Raw genomic sequence first — 15,733 nt, 5'->3', positions numbered from 1 at the left:
AAATACATATATGTATTTATATATATAAACAGGCTATGATACTCCTGCCTTTGAGGAAAAAATATGAAAGTTAAATATCATTTCAAGACTTAGGTCATAAAATCCTTACACTGGAATAAATTGCTTTGCTTTCTTCTGTTGGGGCCATTGAATGCAATATTTATGCTTTTTTTCTCCTAATATATCCAAGTAGTAATCCAGTGAATCATATAGTGATCAAAATTTTAGTGCCCGAAGTTTTGTTAATATTCACCAAAGTTTTATTTCACTGTTTACCTACATAGCAGAATTAGTCTAGTTAGGAACACATGGTGTAAAAAGGTCCTATATTTAAAGCAATACTCCACCTTGTGGTAGAGTATGAACAATGCATAGAAATTCCTTCAACCACAATAAATGATTACAAATCCATTGACTCTGAAATAAAAGCTCTCCCTTGACTTTTTCTTCGAAGAAATGCCAGAAAATGTATTGACTTTTAAATAATCAACTATTGATCACTCAAGAGAAAAATTCCACCTAATTTGAAGAAAACGAAATTTTGAAAATAATAAAATAGTAGGTAATATCACTAATTTTAATATCTATATTTTGATTAAAAATACATTTTAAATGAAAAACACAAGTGCTGGGTTAGTTTTCTCTAAGGAAAATCAAGGCATAGACTTGTAGAAATCTTAGAAAATTCCAAATTAAAAACTAAAATTAATATATATCCTATAATTTTATATATGATAAGGAAAAACGTACTTGATAAGAGTATTATGTTTACAGTGAAAAGAAATCTAATGTTTAAAAGAAAGTGGAAGAAAAAGTTATCTTTGAAATGTTCAGAGCCATTACAATTTTAAAATCTAGTATTGATCATTTTTAATTGTAAAAATATTTTTAAATTTTAAGGGGTTTATAAATATTATTATTTTGTGTTTTTTGTTTGCTTTTTTAAGGAATATAATCTCTAAAGTAAATATATATGGCATAGACATTTTTTTTCTTGGGTGCTAGACCAAAGAAAGAATACCTGTTAAGACAGCTGAGTTTTCTTTCAGGGAAAAAAAAAATTAAATCTGTGGGTTGTAGAAGTTCATGGTTTCAAATTATTGTCATTAATTTTGGGCCAACAACTACTGCAGCCACTGACTGATTCCTTTTCTTACACTATTTCTAGAACTTTAACATCCCTACAAGACAAATATTATTGTCCCCATTTGACGGATGAGAAAACGGAGGTACAGAATTAAGCAATCCACACAAAGGTTTGAACCTAATTGTGCCAAAATTCATACCCATGCACTCTTGCTGTTTGCAAGGTGAGGACAAAGTGGCTTACTTACCAAACTAAGCAAATTTTTAAAATTATCTGAGAAGGACTAATTGTTTTTGAACAAACAAATGAGAAATGATGTATTATTTAAAATGAATGATTAAGCTGATATTGCCATTGTTAAAAGAAGTTTTAAAAACACCTGGACTACATATATATATGTAAATGTCTGAGGTAGGCAGTGTATGAGTCTAACAGTGCAAGAATTAAAAGGTAAGTTTTATCTAGGTCAGTATAAATTAGCCTTGTAAAAAAATTAGGTCTGATTTCAAATGTCATAATGAAAACCAAGATGAACAAATGGAGTAAGATCCAACGGGAGTCTCCTGAGCTAAAAATACTTTGTTATTACACCCTAAGTTACCTGATAGATACTTGCTTAATCTAAATGGACTGTCTTGAAAACCCTTGAGAGGAAAAGCTAAAGGGTGGAAAATAACTTTACTTAACGGATTGGTTAATGACATGGTTATCATTTCAAATATGTCTGAAAAATATGATATGGGATGTAGAATATTTCCTTTTAGAAAAGCATCATGATTTCACAATTTCCCTAAAGTTGTTATTTTTAGGAAAACTGAAAATTGCTTTAGAGATTATCTAAACTGCTTGAAAATAAACAAACAAAAAAACTATCAAAATTGACACCTCTACTTTAAAGCATCTTCTCCAAATAGAAAAAATCTTGGTATAAATGAGGACAGCTACAATCAGCAATCTTGGGATCTTCTGGGCCCCATCTAAAAGAGCTGGTATCAAGTCCTCTTTTAATCAACCATGCATTCATACACAGAGATATCTTGTTAGGAAAACCATCTTTACATTTAAAATTCAAGCTGGATCAGGCACAGTGGCTCACGCCTGTAATGCCAGCTACTTTGGGAGACCAAGGCATGTGGATCACCTGAGGTCAGAAGTTCAAGACCAGCTTGGCTATGTATTTATATTTATTTCATTTTACCTAGCATCATGCTGAGATTTTCCTGGTTCTTATATACTAAACAATTCTGGATTATATCTCAGGTCTTTTGAATATTATGTGACTGGATTTTATTTTAATCCTATGAAAAATACCTATTTATTTATTTACTTGCTTGTTTGGGCAATAAATTGGCTTGTGAGATTAAAGCAGCAATTTTATACCTGCTTTCTATCGGCTGTAGTTTCAATGTTAATTCAATTTCAAATGCTACCCAATGGCTACTATGAGACCTGGATGGTAGTCTAAACTCATAGTTCAGTTCTTAAATCCTTCTACACACCGTTTAGAGTCATATTTGAAAATAGTTACAGGGCAAGCACAAAAGCGATTACAAATTAGGGTATTGCTTTCTTGAGCTCTCTCGTCTCTGTACTCTCCCAGTGGTTTCTAACTCCCGGAGGCCCCTCTCACTGGTCCTCTTCATAAAAAGCTGTGGCTTTCGTTTCCTACTGTGTCATGCATTCCTGAAAATGTGTCTGCACCCAGAGCCAAGTGGTGAGAGGGTAGAGAGCAAAAAATAAATCGTTGAGCATTATCCCCTCTTGAGATCAGTTCCTCTGGTCAATGATAAAATGCCACTATCTTTGAGTTTTAGGCTGTTGACTACCCACCAATACTGTTGCTGCCATTGCTACTACAAAATTACTTGGAATGTGAGGCCAAAAGTAACAAGGGAAAAAAAAAAAAAACATTTTCTTACTCTCATTAACTTACAGGGTCCTCCTTTCCTGCTCACTGGATGGCCTAAAAATAGCTTCTTTTGGAACTCTTTTTGTCTGTACCCAGTGTGCATTTCTTGACTGCTTTTAAGTTTAGGTCAGAAGATACTGGGGGAAAAGAGTAAGAACGTCACTATTGGTTGTATGGTACATTACTTTCTAGTTTCCTTTCCCAATTCACTGGTTAACAATAACCAGAAACACCTCTAAAAATTATTAAATGTAATTATTTTTCATGTGGTAGCATTTTGGTTAACATATATTGCTAAAGACTTTGGAGTGTACTTCAAGAGCTCCTTTGTCTGTGTGATTAATTCTAGGGCTAAAATGGAATGAAACAGACATAAAATTGCACTGAATTTCCAAATATATTAAGAACTTAGCAATGAAATATTACTAAACAAAATAAATTCATTGATCTATGATTTATAGGTAGAAACACTAATTGAAGCAAAATAACATCAAACAAATGAAGAACTGGGTTTCCAAATAAAAATCAGAGAGGGTAGAGGCTCTCATCAAACACATTAGCATTTATGTTTGTTGATTTTTAAAGTTCTTTTGATTATTCTGCTATAGGAATGATTGTTTATATTACATAATATACAAAAGATGAAAGCAAGAAGAGAAGGTAAAATGGTGCATGTACATGGGAATATAAAAGTTAATTTGACTAAAAAAGACAGTATCATAAATTAGTTCAACCATTGTAGAAGACAGTGTGGCTATTCTTCAAAGACCTACAGAAATACCATTTGACCCAGCAATCCCATTAATGGGTATAAATCCAAAGGAATATAAATTATTCTATCATAAAGACACATGGACATGTATGTTCACTGCAGCACCATTTATAATAGCAAAAACATGGAATCAACCTAAATGCCCATCAATGATAGAAAAAAGAAAATGTGATACATATATACTATGGACTATTATGCAGCCATAAAAAAGAAAGACTTCATGCCCTTTACAGCAACATAGATGGAGCTAAAGACCATTATCCTTAGCAAACTAATGCAAGAACAGAAAACCAAACACCACATGCTCTCACTTACAAGTGTGAACTAAATGATGACAACACATGGATACATAAAGGGAGTAACACACACTGGGGCCTGTCAGAGAGTGAAGGGTGGGAGGAGAGGGAGGATCAGGAAAAATAACCATTGGGTACTAAACTTAATTCCTGGGCGACAAAATAATCTGTACAACAAACCTCCATGATACAAGTTTACCTATGTAACAAACCTGCATTTGTACCCCTAAACTTAAAAAAAGGAAGATATGAAAAAGAGGAGTTAGGAGACAAGAGCCATGAAAAAGATGCTGTCATTACTCCCTGCGTGGACTGTAAAATTTGAATGTTTTTTTAATTCTCTATAGGAGCAAAAAATTAAAATGCAACATAATGGAATACATTTTTCCCAATGGGGATATGAGATATTAAAATCCTCATTAATGTTCTCTTATTTCCACTCATTAGTAACATTACGAGGGCCCAGGATACTTTACTTTCTTTAGTCTCATTCTATTCATAGAAAACCTAAGCTATGAGAACTTGTTACCTGGTTACCTTTAGAAAAATTATATGATGTCTTATTAAGTTTATTTCATATCTTAAAAGGGATAAAAATGCAGCTGATTTATTACAAATAAAATCACTTCATCTGTCAGATAACTTTAATCCAATTATATTTATCACTGTTTTTATGCAATTATCCATGTACATTTTTTGCCCAATTTTATACTATTGTAATCCATTTTACTTCTCCCTTAATTTTCACATCTTCAAGTTATTCTGAAGTTACTTTGCCATCCACTCAACAGTCATGAAGTCCTATTATAATTACTTTAATCTTGATTAAATCTCTATGGTCCTTAATCATTTCTCTTTTCAAAATCCTCTTCCATTTGTCAGCTGGGCCCATATTTTTATATATATTATTATAGTTTTTGCCATAATAGCATGGCTTTTACTTTTATCAACTATAATAAGTACTTGAAAGTTTTAAAGATGTTATTCTTATTGATTAAGGTTGGACATAGTTTGCATTAGAAAAACCATGAACAGAAATACAATTGCCAAAAAACATTGGCCATATCTCTCTTTTCCACATTCATCATATCAGACATTTAGAATCTGAAAAACAAATAATTAGGACTGAAATATAATAATGTTACAGACCAGCTGTCCTACAGTGTTATAATAAACAGTGAGGATCAATGTAACTGTAAACACTGTTTCCTCTTTCAAAATAACTAATTTATCCTTCACTTTAGAAAGCATAAAATAGAGTAGTCCCCTTTTATCTGTGGTTTTGCTTTATCTGATTTCAGTTACTTGTGGTCAACCAGTCTGAAAACACTGTATGGAAAATTTCAGTAAAAAATACTTCATAAGTTATAAATTGTGTACCATTTTGAGTAGCTTCATGAAATCTCACACTGTTCTGCTCTGTCTTTTCTTAGAAGAAGGGTAGGCCATGTGCAGTGGCTCATGCTTTTAATTACAGTACTTTGGGAAGCCAGTACTGGGGGATCTGCTTGAGCCCAGGAGTTCCAGGCCGCAGTGAGCTATGATCACATCCCTGAACTCCAGCCTGGGTAATAGAGCAAGACCCTATCTCTCAGACAAACAAGCAAACAAACAAAACAAACTAAAAACTAGAAGTCCAGTACAATAAGCTATTTTGAGGGAGATACCATGTTTACATAATTCTTATTACAGTACTCTTACAACAATTTGAACTTTATCATAGGTATGTATGTACAGGAAAATACTTTACACATATATATATGATTGGCACTATCTACAATCTTAGGCATTCACTGGGAGCCTTGGAATACATCTCTCATGGATAACGAGTGACTACCATATTTTTGTAATATGATTTCCTAACTCAATTTCTGACTAATTCATAATTAAAACCATTGTTCATCTGCTCCCTGTCCCATATACATACCTGTTTTATGTGTTTTTGGTTTTGGTGTTTAAAAGATCAACCTAAATCTTACTAAGGTAGAGTTCCTTAGGTTCTTTGAGAAATGTATTTCTATATTTTATATTAAATGTATTTAATATAAAATATTAAATATTTTATGAAAGTAATGTCATAGTGACTTCAGATTTATCTACAAAATCTTGCCCATTTTGTGAGAAAGGTGACATAAGCACCTGTCCAAAGATGGGTCTCTACCATGAGGGAAGGTGAACCGATCTGCATAATTTGGCCACTATGGTAAGCAAAATTTGAGTTTTTTTTTTTTTTTTTTTTTGAGACGGAGTTTCCCTCTTGTTACCCAGGCTGGAGTGCAATGGCATGATCTCGGCTCACCGCAACCTCCGCCTCCTGGGTTCAGGCAATTCTCCTGCCTCAACCTCCTCAGTAGCTGGGATTACAGGCATGCGCCACCATGCCCAGCTAATGTTTTTGTATTTTTAGTAGAGACGGGGTTTCACCATGTTGACCAGGATGGTCTCGATCTCTTGACCTCGTGATCCACCTGCGTCGGCCTCCCAAAGTGCTGGGATTACAGGCTTCAGCCACCGCGCCTGGCCAAAATTTGAGTTATACTCACACAATCCAGAACAAGGACCATTGTTCAAAAGATTTTCTTTAGTTCAAGAGTTTCTTTATAGAGGAGGGGACAAAGTAAGTACCATCCATTAATCATACTTACAGCTTTCTTGGCACTTAACAGATAACCTGCAAATAGTAGGCATTTAATGCACAGTTTTTGTTGTTGTTGTTTGTTTGTTTGTTTGAGATGGGGTTTCGCACTTGTTGACCAGGCTGGAGTGCAATGGCGCGATCTTGGCTCACTGAAACCTCCACCTACACATTATTATTTGTAATAAGTCAAATGGTTCTCCTGCCTAAGCCTTCCAAGTAGCTGGGATTACAGGTGCCTGCTACCACACTTGGCTAATTTTTGTATTTTTAGTAGAAACAGGGTTTCACCATGTTGCCTAGGCTGGTCTCAAACTCCTGACCTCAAGTGATCCACCTGCCTTGGCCTCCCAAAGTGCTGGGATTACAGGTGTGAGCCACTGCACCTGGCCAATGCACAGATTTTAAAGTTTAAAAATGAAATGTAGTACAAAGCTTTTTCTCCATCAAAGTCATCCATTTACCTTGGCCACTCTGTTATCATAAAATAGGAAAAAGAAAAGATAAAAGGTAGAAAAGATGTTACTGCAAGATTCTTTCAACTGAATGTACCATAGACTACATCAAGGTGACCGCTGTGACCCACACGTACACCTCCAGATGGCCTCCTAGAACCAGAAAGTCTGAGATAACAAGAAAACTGCAAAAGGAGAAGAATAGCTAGCTTCTGCACTGCCTGATTAACCGACCTTGTGATGTTCCACAATTGTTCTCAACTGATAAGCCAACCTTGCGACACTGGACCTTGTACCTTGTGACACCCCCTTGGCGATACCCCTCTGGCTTGCAAAAACTGCCCTGAACTGTAACTTCTGTAACTTTCCACTGCCCACCCCAAACATATAAAACCAACTCCTATCCCACCACCCTCTGCTGACTCTCTTTTCAGACTCAGCTCACTTGCACCCGGGTGAATAAACAGCCATGCTGCTCACACAACGCCTGTTTAGGTGGTCTCGTTCAGTATGCCTAGCAGTTACATTTTCAAATTACTGAAGAAATAAGATCCATTCACATCTAGAACAAGGTAAGTATAAGTCTAAATATTCTCCCTTAATAGTGAACATGCTACATACTCAAAAGTGTATGTTCACAGTGCCCATATGAAGCAAGGTAATCGCTAAATTCAACCTTGTTCAAATGAGGAAGAAGAGTGATATCTTACTTATTCCTGCTATGAATATCTATCAGAAATCAGCGCAACTTCCTATCACACTTAAAACAATATTTTGAAAGCCTTCTTAAACAATTCAACAAGCTTACTTCAACATGTCAAGTCTTTACTATATCCAGTCTTTAACAGTAGTAGAGCTCTTAGGTTGAAAGAAATGGAACCCCTTCAAAAAGGCCCAAGTTAATAGGATGTTTATCATAAAGAGAAAAACGAGCTCATGGAACACAACGGCAAGCAATATTGCCAGGCCTTCAATGAAGTATATGTTTGCCTGGCCTCACATTCTAGCCTTGTGAAAAGGTATAGTATATCACTTTCCCATAGAAGATGCTTGCTTGCAAAGTTCTAGATTATACTTTTTAGTAATTTTAGCTTGCAACAGAAGAATCTGGTTGGCTTTTTTTCCCTGGCATTCCCTCTTCTCTCCATAAATTTACAGTTCCAATTTCTAACAGCAATATAACGTGGTGTTTCAGTTTATGTTTTGATATCCCAACATTTTTGGAAAGAGAACATGGTTATTCCAGCTTGGGTCATTGTTCATCCCTGATTAAATCAATATGACTAGAAAATAGAAAATAATAGTTGTAGATACAAAGGTTGCCCTTATGAGGACTATGGGCCAGAACTGGGTTAAAGAAGATGTAAATGTTAAAAGAGTAATTTCATTTCTAGTTACAGCTAATGTGTATTTCTCTTGCCGCTTACCAGTAATGAGAACTTTAAACTATACCGTCCTTACCTTATGCTACTAACTCATGTGCTTTTATTACAATACTGGACTTCCAGGCTAGATACTTTTAGATATTTTTTTAGTATTACATATGTCTAAGAACAAAAAGAAAGCACACCTGGAATCAATAATTTAAACTTGCTGGAAGATAACCAAAAATTAACATCTGGAAACTACTACATCATCTGTCAAACAGGACAGTTATCCTTGATATAAGTGACTATCAAATAATTATTAAGCAAACACCAATAATTCTTTCAAAGTAGTTTCTTTAGGTTATTGGACACAAATAATGTCAAAGATACAAAGACATAAAATGAAATCAACTTGCTCTGAACTGTTCACATCTCATTCTTTCTATTGCTCTCTCTGCTATAGTTAGACAAAAATTATCTTTTCTCTGGTTATCTTTCAGAAATATCAAACCCAGGCCACTCCTCATGTCTTCGAGCCTCTTCATTGACTATGTCCTCACTTTGAAATTCCCTTCCTCTAGAATCTATTTCCTTCAAGTATTTGCTCTGATTTTAACTTCTAGTGAGGCCTTTTCAAAATTGCAGTTGTTACCCTCAACATACTGACATATCTTTTGCCATTTGTTTTTTTTTTTTTTTTTTTTTTTTTTGCCTCCACAACATTTATCATCCTCTGGCATACTACGTATTTGCTTCTTTTTTGTTCTCCTCCTCCCTCTAAAATACGCACTTCATTGACAAGCAATATCATCTGTTCTGTTTCCTTAATAAGTGCGCAAATCAGAGTTTATCACATAGTTGGCACCCAACAAATATTGACTGCATGACTGAATGGCTCAGAAGAAACAGAAAAAGACAAACAAAAAACCAAAAATCTCTAATAATCACAAAGCAAATGGCTCTTTAATGTGAGGGTACATTCACATTCACCTCGCAAAATAACTTGGGGCTATCAGAGACTCCTCTAAGTCTAGGCTTTAATGTACATTATCATGTAACATCAAATAGGCTATGTAGCCTGAAACCAAAATTAACAGAAAATAAATTTTTAAGTTTTAAAAGCTATACATATGAACATGATAAATTACAAGCAAGGCTCTTTGATTTTATCAGCATTATAAAGATGTCTTAAAGAAAAATTGACAGAAACTCTTCAGTTATGATTTGTAGAACCATAATGTCTGAACCATAACCTCTTTATTTAGAGCAGTCAGTTTTATGACTTTAGTTGTTTTTGTCTATAAAGTATTTGGGAACATTCCAAAGCTAACTTTGGAATGCAGGTGAAGATATTTTACTTACCACTCCAATCTTCTCTTCTCTTGTTATAGGTGTTCTTACAACTAATAGATTGAGGAAAAAAATATATATATTACATTTTAAAATGTAAGTCTTACTACAAAATTACTTTCAAGACATTAAAAAAGAAGTCAGAAATAAAGTTGGTCTTAGTCTTTTCTTTTTTTTATAATTTGTGCTTAGGTCCCCTCTAGTTCAAGTCTGGCTGCCTTTGAAGTGTTAATAATTTTGGACATTTTGGAAACTAAGGAGAAGTTTTCACCATTTGTTTTTTTAAATGTGTTGGCAGCACAGGTTTTCCAAATTTCAAAATAAATCAAACTAAAATGTAGAGACCGTTAACAAAGGAACCCAAATTTAGCCTGTGAGCATATATTATTTCTTTTTTGCTGTCAGTGGATTCATAAAATGTACACAATCTCCAATGCTGGGCTGGAAGAAAACAATGCCTCTCAGCTTTTTTAAAGATCTGACTACACCCACAACTCAGGCACTTTGGCAGCACTCTTTTTGTTTTCATTTGTTTGTACTGCATGGAGCAATAAATAGTGTGCCAGTACTCCCAGCTATAGCATCTATGGTAATTTAAACAATTGGATCAGAGGCTGGAATAAACTTTGCTGCCCCAGGGCTGGCAATAATTAATGAGTGACTTAAAAGTAAGTGGCTTCTGATATGGTTTGGCTGTGTCCCCACTCAAATCTCATCTTGAATTCCCACTTGTGGGAGGGACCCAGTGGGAAGAAACTGAATCATAGGGGCAGGTCTTTCCTGTGGTGTTCTCATGATAGTGAGTAAGTCTCACGAGATCTGAGGTTTACATAAAAGTGAGTTTCCCTGCACTACTTGCTCTCTCTTTGCCTGCTGCCATCCATGTAAGATGTGACTTGCTCCTCCTTGCCTTCCACCATGATTGTGAGGCCTCCCTAGCCATATGGAATTGTAAGTCCAATATACAGCTTTATTTTGTAAACTGCACAGTCTCAGTATGTCTTTATCAGCAGCATAAAAACAAACTGATACAGCTTTCTTCCCATTTTTAAAAAATTTATTATATTTTAAAGGAGGAAATAGATGACCCATGTATTTCATACTATAAAATACAAACTTCTATAACTATAGCTAAGTTAATTTATAAATGTCTCTCCCAGTCCTCCCACCAGGTATGACCCCTTATACATATTACCTTTAGGTTATAAAAACAGAACATACATCCATACTTGACTAATACATTTCACAACAGCCTCAGCTTGCAATTTGCTGGTAGATTCAGGTGCTATACATGGTGTAAGATGACTCTCCATTACTCTATAATATTCCTACTACTGTCTTGTGTCTTTTCTCACTCAACAGAAGGTATAACTCAGTCAACAATCTTATGAAGAAAGAAAAAACGCAAAAAGAAAATTTCATCATTTCAAAACGCTTATTAGGATGAAAATAATGTTTATTTGGTACCTGAGATAGAAGTCATGTTTTGGAATGTGTTCCAGGTAATAATAATTACTCCTTTTGGAGGGAATTGTTCTCGCCTTTTAACTCCTCTTTCATAAATGAAAATCTGGATACCAGGCAGTCATGTTAGTAATACCAGGAGTGAATCCATCCCCAAGCCAGGCTGTATTCTCCCTCCTGGGTATTTGCAATTGGTACTGAGAGCCAAAGAGTTAATCTCCATGTGATTGGAATTGCATAGTGACTGTGTGGAATACATATGAAAGACTGAGAGAAACTATTGATGCTTTCTAGTAACTTTTATTCTTGAAGTCTAACTGCATGCTGGTCCCAGAATTCCTACGGCACCTTGAATTTTCATAGTAACTCTTATGCTGTTTTTGTTAGTCCGTTTGTTTGGTTTTTAGCTTTAGTAAATTTTGGTAGGTTTTATTTGTTTGGGAACAAATAAGTCTAAATTAAAATGTTGTATTATGGAAAAACAGTTAATTTTTTTGTGGGAAATTCTTGTTTGCTCCAACAGGGCCCATCCAGGTGGAAATGTTAATTGGATGGAACAAGAGAATGTGGCTCTTAAAAAAAAAAAAAAAAAAAAAAAGAGTTGTTGACATGTAGCTTGAGAGAGAGCAAAATTAGAGCTTTTCTTCTCTTCCAAGGGTGGATTGTACAGACCCTTTGCCTGCATTAGAAAGGGAACACAACAAAGGTTCTATCCACTGGATCCCCTGGACTGAGGAAGCATACGTGGTTCCATGGACATCCTTTGTACTTCTGTGATAATTCAGCCTTAAAGTGGTTAGAAGTTACAAGGGAGAATTAAAACGTTTTTAAATTTTATTTATTCAACAAATGTGTATGGCGTATCTACTATGTTACCAGCTCTGTACCAGCACTGGGTATTATTCAGAGGCAATCTGGATCAATTCTGATTCTACTCTCATGAAGGAAGATGGACAGTAGTTCTTGTTCTTATGGAGGAGAAGAGAGTGGTAAAAAAAGAAGGGGATTTCATGGTTTTTGGACTATAGAATCCCAAGATGGTTCTGGCTTCAAGTTCACTGACTATAGGGATTCAACAAATATTATCCATTGACTTCACCTCTCTGCCTGCATTGTCCTCTGTGTTTCCATGTTGGGGAAACATGACAGTCAAAATAATCTCACCAGAACTTCTAGATCCTATTAAGAGCCAGTGACCTATGTTGGTCAGGTCCTCTGAAAAGCAGACATGTAAACATGATTAAACATGCAAAGATTTTATCAGTGAAAATACTTGTGGGAGAAAATGGGAAAGGAACTGGGATAGACAGGTAAGCTGTCGGACCACAGTATAAGTCTGACCCAGAGGGAAATAGGAAAAGAAAGGTGGAAGCATTATAGGCTCTTATGTAATCTACAGAAAATTCCAGGCAGGACCAACAGGGAGTGAAGTCAAAGTTGGTTACTGTAAGAGTCCTGTATCTCCCAGGAATGAGTCTGCCTTCATATCTGTGCTGCATGCCAGCATTGGCTGGGAGCAGCGTAGCAAGCATGGCTTTGATGCAGATGTGGTGATGGATTTCAGAGCACAACAACTAGAGATCATAGCCAAGCAAGCGCCCTGGTTTGAAGGTCTCTGAGGTGCATTCTCATGGCTGTCACATGGTCCAACAGAAAAGAATAAAACTTTCTCTTCTACAGGATCAAAACTATTCTGAACACTCTCCCTGACATTTGTTTAATCACTTGGTTATTGTAGGACACATAATTCATGAGTTGACGTCACAAAAGGACCCAAGACTGGATCCCATAATTGTACTTTGCCATGTGAATCCATGTAACAGAAAAGAGGTGATTCTAAGAGATCTTATAGGCATCAAATACACCATATTTTGTGTGAATTTATGCATATGTGCCAGGGAGCCTGAAAGAATACTAGCTCTCTGAAATAGATGATTAAACAAAAATCTTTCAGTGCCTAGCATTCTAAGACATTCATACCAATTTTTTTTAGACAAAAAATTAGCAGATATCCACTAGTATGTGTGAGTGTATACACATATAAATTATACATATATGTGTGTGTGTGTGTCTGTGTAGTCTAACAATATGTTAATAGTGTATTTTACAATGAGAATATATTAGCTTAAAAAAAGAAAAAATACATCAACAATAAGTAACTTGAAGATAGTTTTCTAATAAGAAACTTATAAATGAAAAAAGCATTAACAGTTTGATATTAAAGTTGAAATAATGGACTGCCTAATTATGCATGAACATATCATTATGTACATGTGCATAAATTGTAACAATCTGTAGTGATATTTAGTACACATATGAATTATTTAGAGGATGTTAACTGACTTTCTCCTTTGGGTGAGGTGATACTGAGACAATATTCCACAAGCCTCTTGAATTTCTGCACATCTTGTGAACAGTGGTGCTCACAGACATTGTTCCAGACTAACTTTAATGTTTAGATACTTAAAGCCTTAGGAAATAAAAACAGTGACCCCCCTAGAGCAGAAGACAACAAACCAGGTTTGTTTACTTTCCAGTGTACTAAAGATCTCTTCTTTTGGGGCAAAGATTGGGCAGGTTGGTTGCAGTCCATTTTATATAAATCACTAGGGTTCCCTAAGCATGGAGTTTCTCAGTTGTGACACAAACTCCCTTCCTGCAGAGTAGCTCCCTGGGGCTGTGCATTGTTCCTATACGACTTGGGGTGCAATGGGAACTGGCACTAATGGTGCTTATTGAAGTGCAGTAAGTAATAATTAAAGTCCTTTGTCTCTGACTTAGGAGTCTTTCTGTCTTAAGCTAGCATCCATGAAGGTGTGGCAGAGTAACTTATTAGTTTGCAAGTTGGATAAAATCTTAGACTCTTCACAGTTCTTTCCTTCAATAGACATCAGTATCAATGGCACTCAAGATTCTCTAACTGAAAGGAACTTCTAGATAATCTAGTTTCCAATTCAGTGTTCTCATTTCATAGGTAAAGAAACACACCTTAGAGAGGTCAGTAAAATTGTTCAAAAACACTCCATCCAATGGAGTTAAATCACTGTCATTTAATATGTAAAATTTAAAAGTAATAAATAAAAATTTGGTGTGAATTATCTTAGAACACTAGTCACTGAAATATTTTTGTTTAATCATTCATTTCAGAGAGTTAGTGTTCTTTCAGGCTCACTCATATATCTGCATAAATATTCACAAATTATGGTGTGTTTGATGCTTATAAGAGTCTTCTGTAGCTGGGGATCTTGTCTATAGGCAACCACAATTGAAAGACATTAGACAATAACAAATTACGGTGGGATGCAGAATTAGCAGGAACTTCTCTCCTATATGAGACACATTGCGTATTTAGCTCTTTCTTGCTCATAATCTCATAAATTTGTAGGTCATTTTACTAATGCATTATCATTTTAAATGCTAATTTATCGTCCTCTTTGATGCCTCTTTTAGCTTCTAATTCTAAATGTTTACTAAGACAAAAATTGACAAGGTATTTCATGTGTCCTTGTTTTTCTGTGAGTCAGTGCCAGAGCATTTTCTAACAGTCAATGAATGTGGAACTAATTACCTACAACTATACAGACTGCAGCTTATTTGCTATTGAAATCCTGGTTGTGGACTTTAGTTGATTCTGCTTTTTTTTCCCCTTAATTACTCCAATTTTATAACTGACTAAATTTTTACCTCACTAAAAATTTTCAAACATATTCAGGAAAAGTTACCACATCAATATGAATAAGTAGGGCCAAGTCTAGCATTCAAATGTCTGAGATAAAGCAACTGGGCTTTAAGTTGATTCAGTGTACCAATACTGATTTGAAAGAAGGAGAAGACAAAACAGTGCCATGAAGTTACTTACTGCTGTCAAAGCAGAGATTTGGCTGAGAAAACAGTTTAGACCAAATATCTGAACATCTTTATGTTTAGTAAGGAGAGTCAATAATATTCTGAGTTGTACATTTATTGGCCTTTTCCATGAATTGTCCAGTAGAAGTACCACAAAAAGTCACATAATGTGCAGAATTATCTATTACATTTCAATTTTGTTCTATTTTAAAATAGCACTTTTACTACTTAAAAAATAATTATTCAAGTGCCTAAAGAATATTTTTTAAAACTGAACTATGTACTGTCCTCACAAAATATCTCAATTTCTAAAGGTAGGAATCAGAGCTTACCTTTGGAGGTCACAATGTACAATACAGCTGGAAATGAACACATAAAAGACAGCAATTAAAATAACAGTGAAAGCTTTTAGAAATTTTAACAATACCCTTTTAAATAAATCTTGGGTCAAAGAAAAATTCAAAGGCAAAATTTGAGAGTATCTAGAAACAATGAACACACTACACACCAAAATCTAGAGCACACATACAAGACTGAAACCAGAAAGGAAGA

General features: G+C 35.1%; 1 long non-coding RNA gene across 1 annotated transcript; it reads right to left on the bottom strand.

Annotated features, from left to right (window-relative positions):
* Positions 1–7,986: 7,986 nt before the first annotated feature.
* LOC116557533 lies at positions 7,987–15,505 on the bottom strand. Its single transcript, XR_004271556.1, has 2 exons — positions 11,067–15,505; positions 7,987–9,924 (listed from the first exon to the last, which is right to left on the bottom strand). It is a non-coding gene; the product is annotated as an uncharacterized LOC116557533 (long non-coding RNA).
* Positions 15,506–15,733: the final 228 nt, after the last annotated feature.

Source organism: Sapajus apella, unplaced genomic scaffold (genome assembly GCF_009761245.1).
Source record: "Sapajus apella isolate SASKATOON/1434 unplaced genomic scaffold, GSC_monkey_1.0 scaffold19, whole genome shotgun sequence".
In the NCBI taxonomy this organism is placed as follows: domain Eukaryota; kingdom Metazoa; phylum Chordata; class Mammalia; order Primates; family Cebidae; genus Sapajus; species Sapajus apella.
This window is presented reverse-complemented; position numbering and strand designations above follow the sequence as displayed.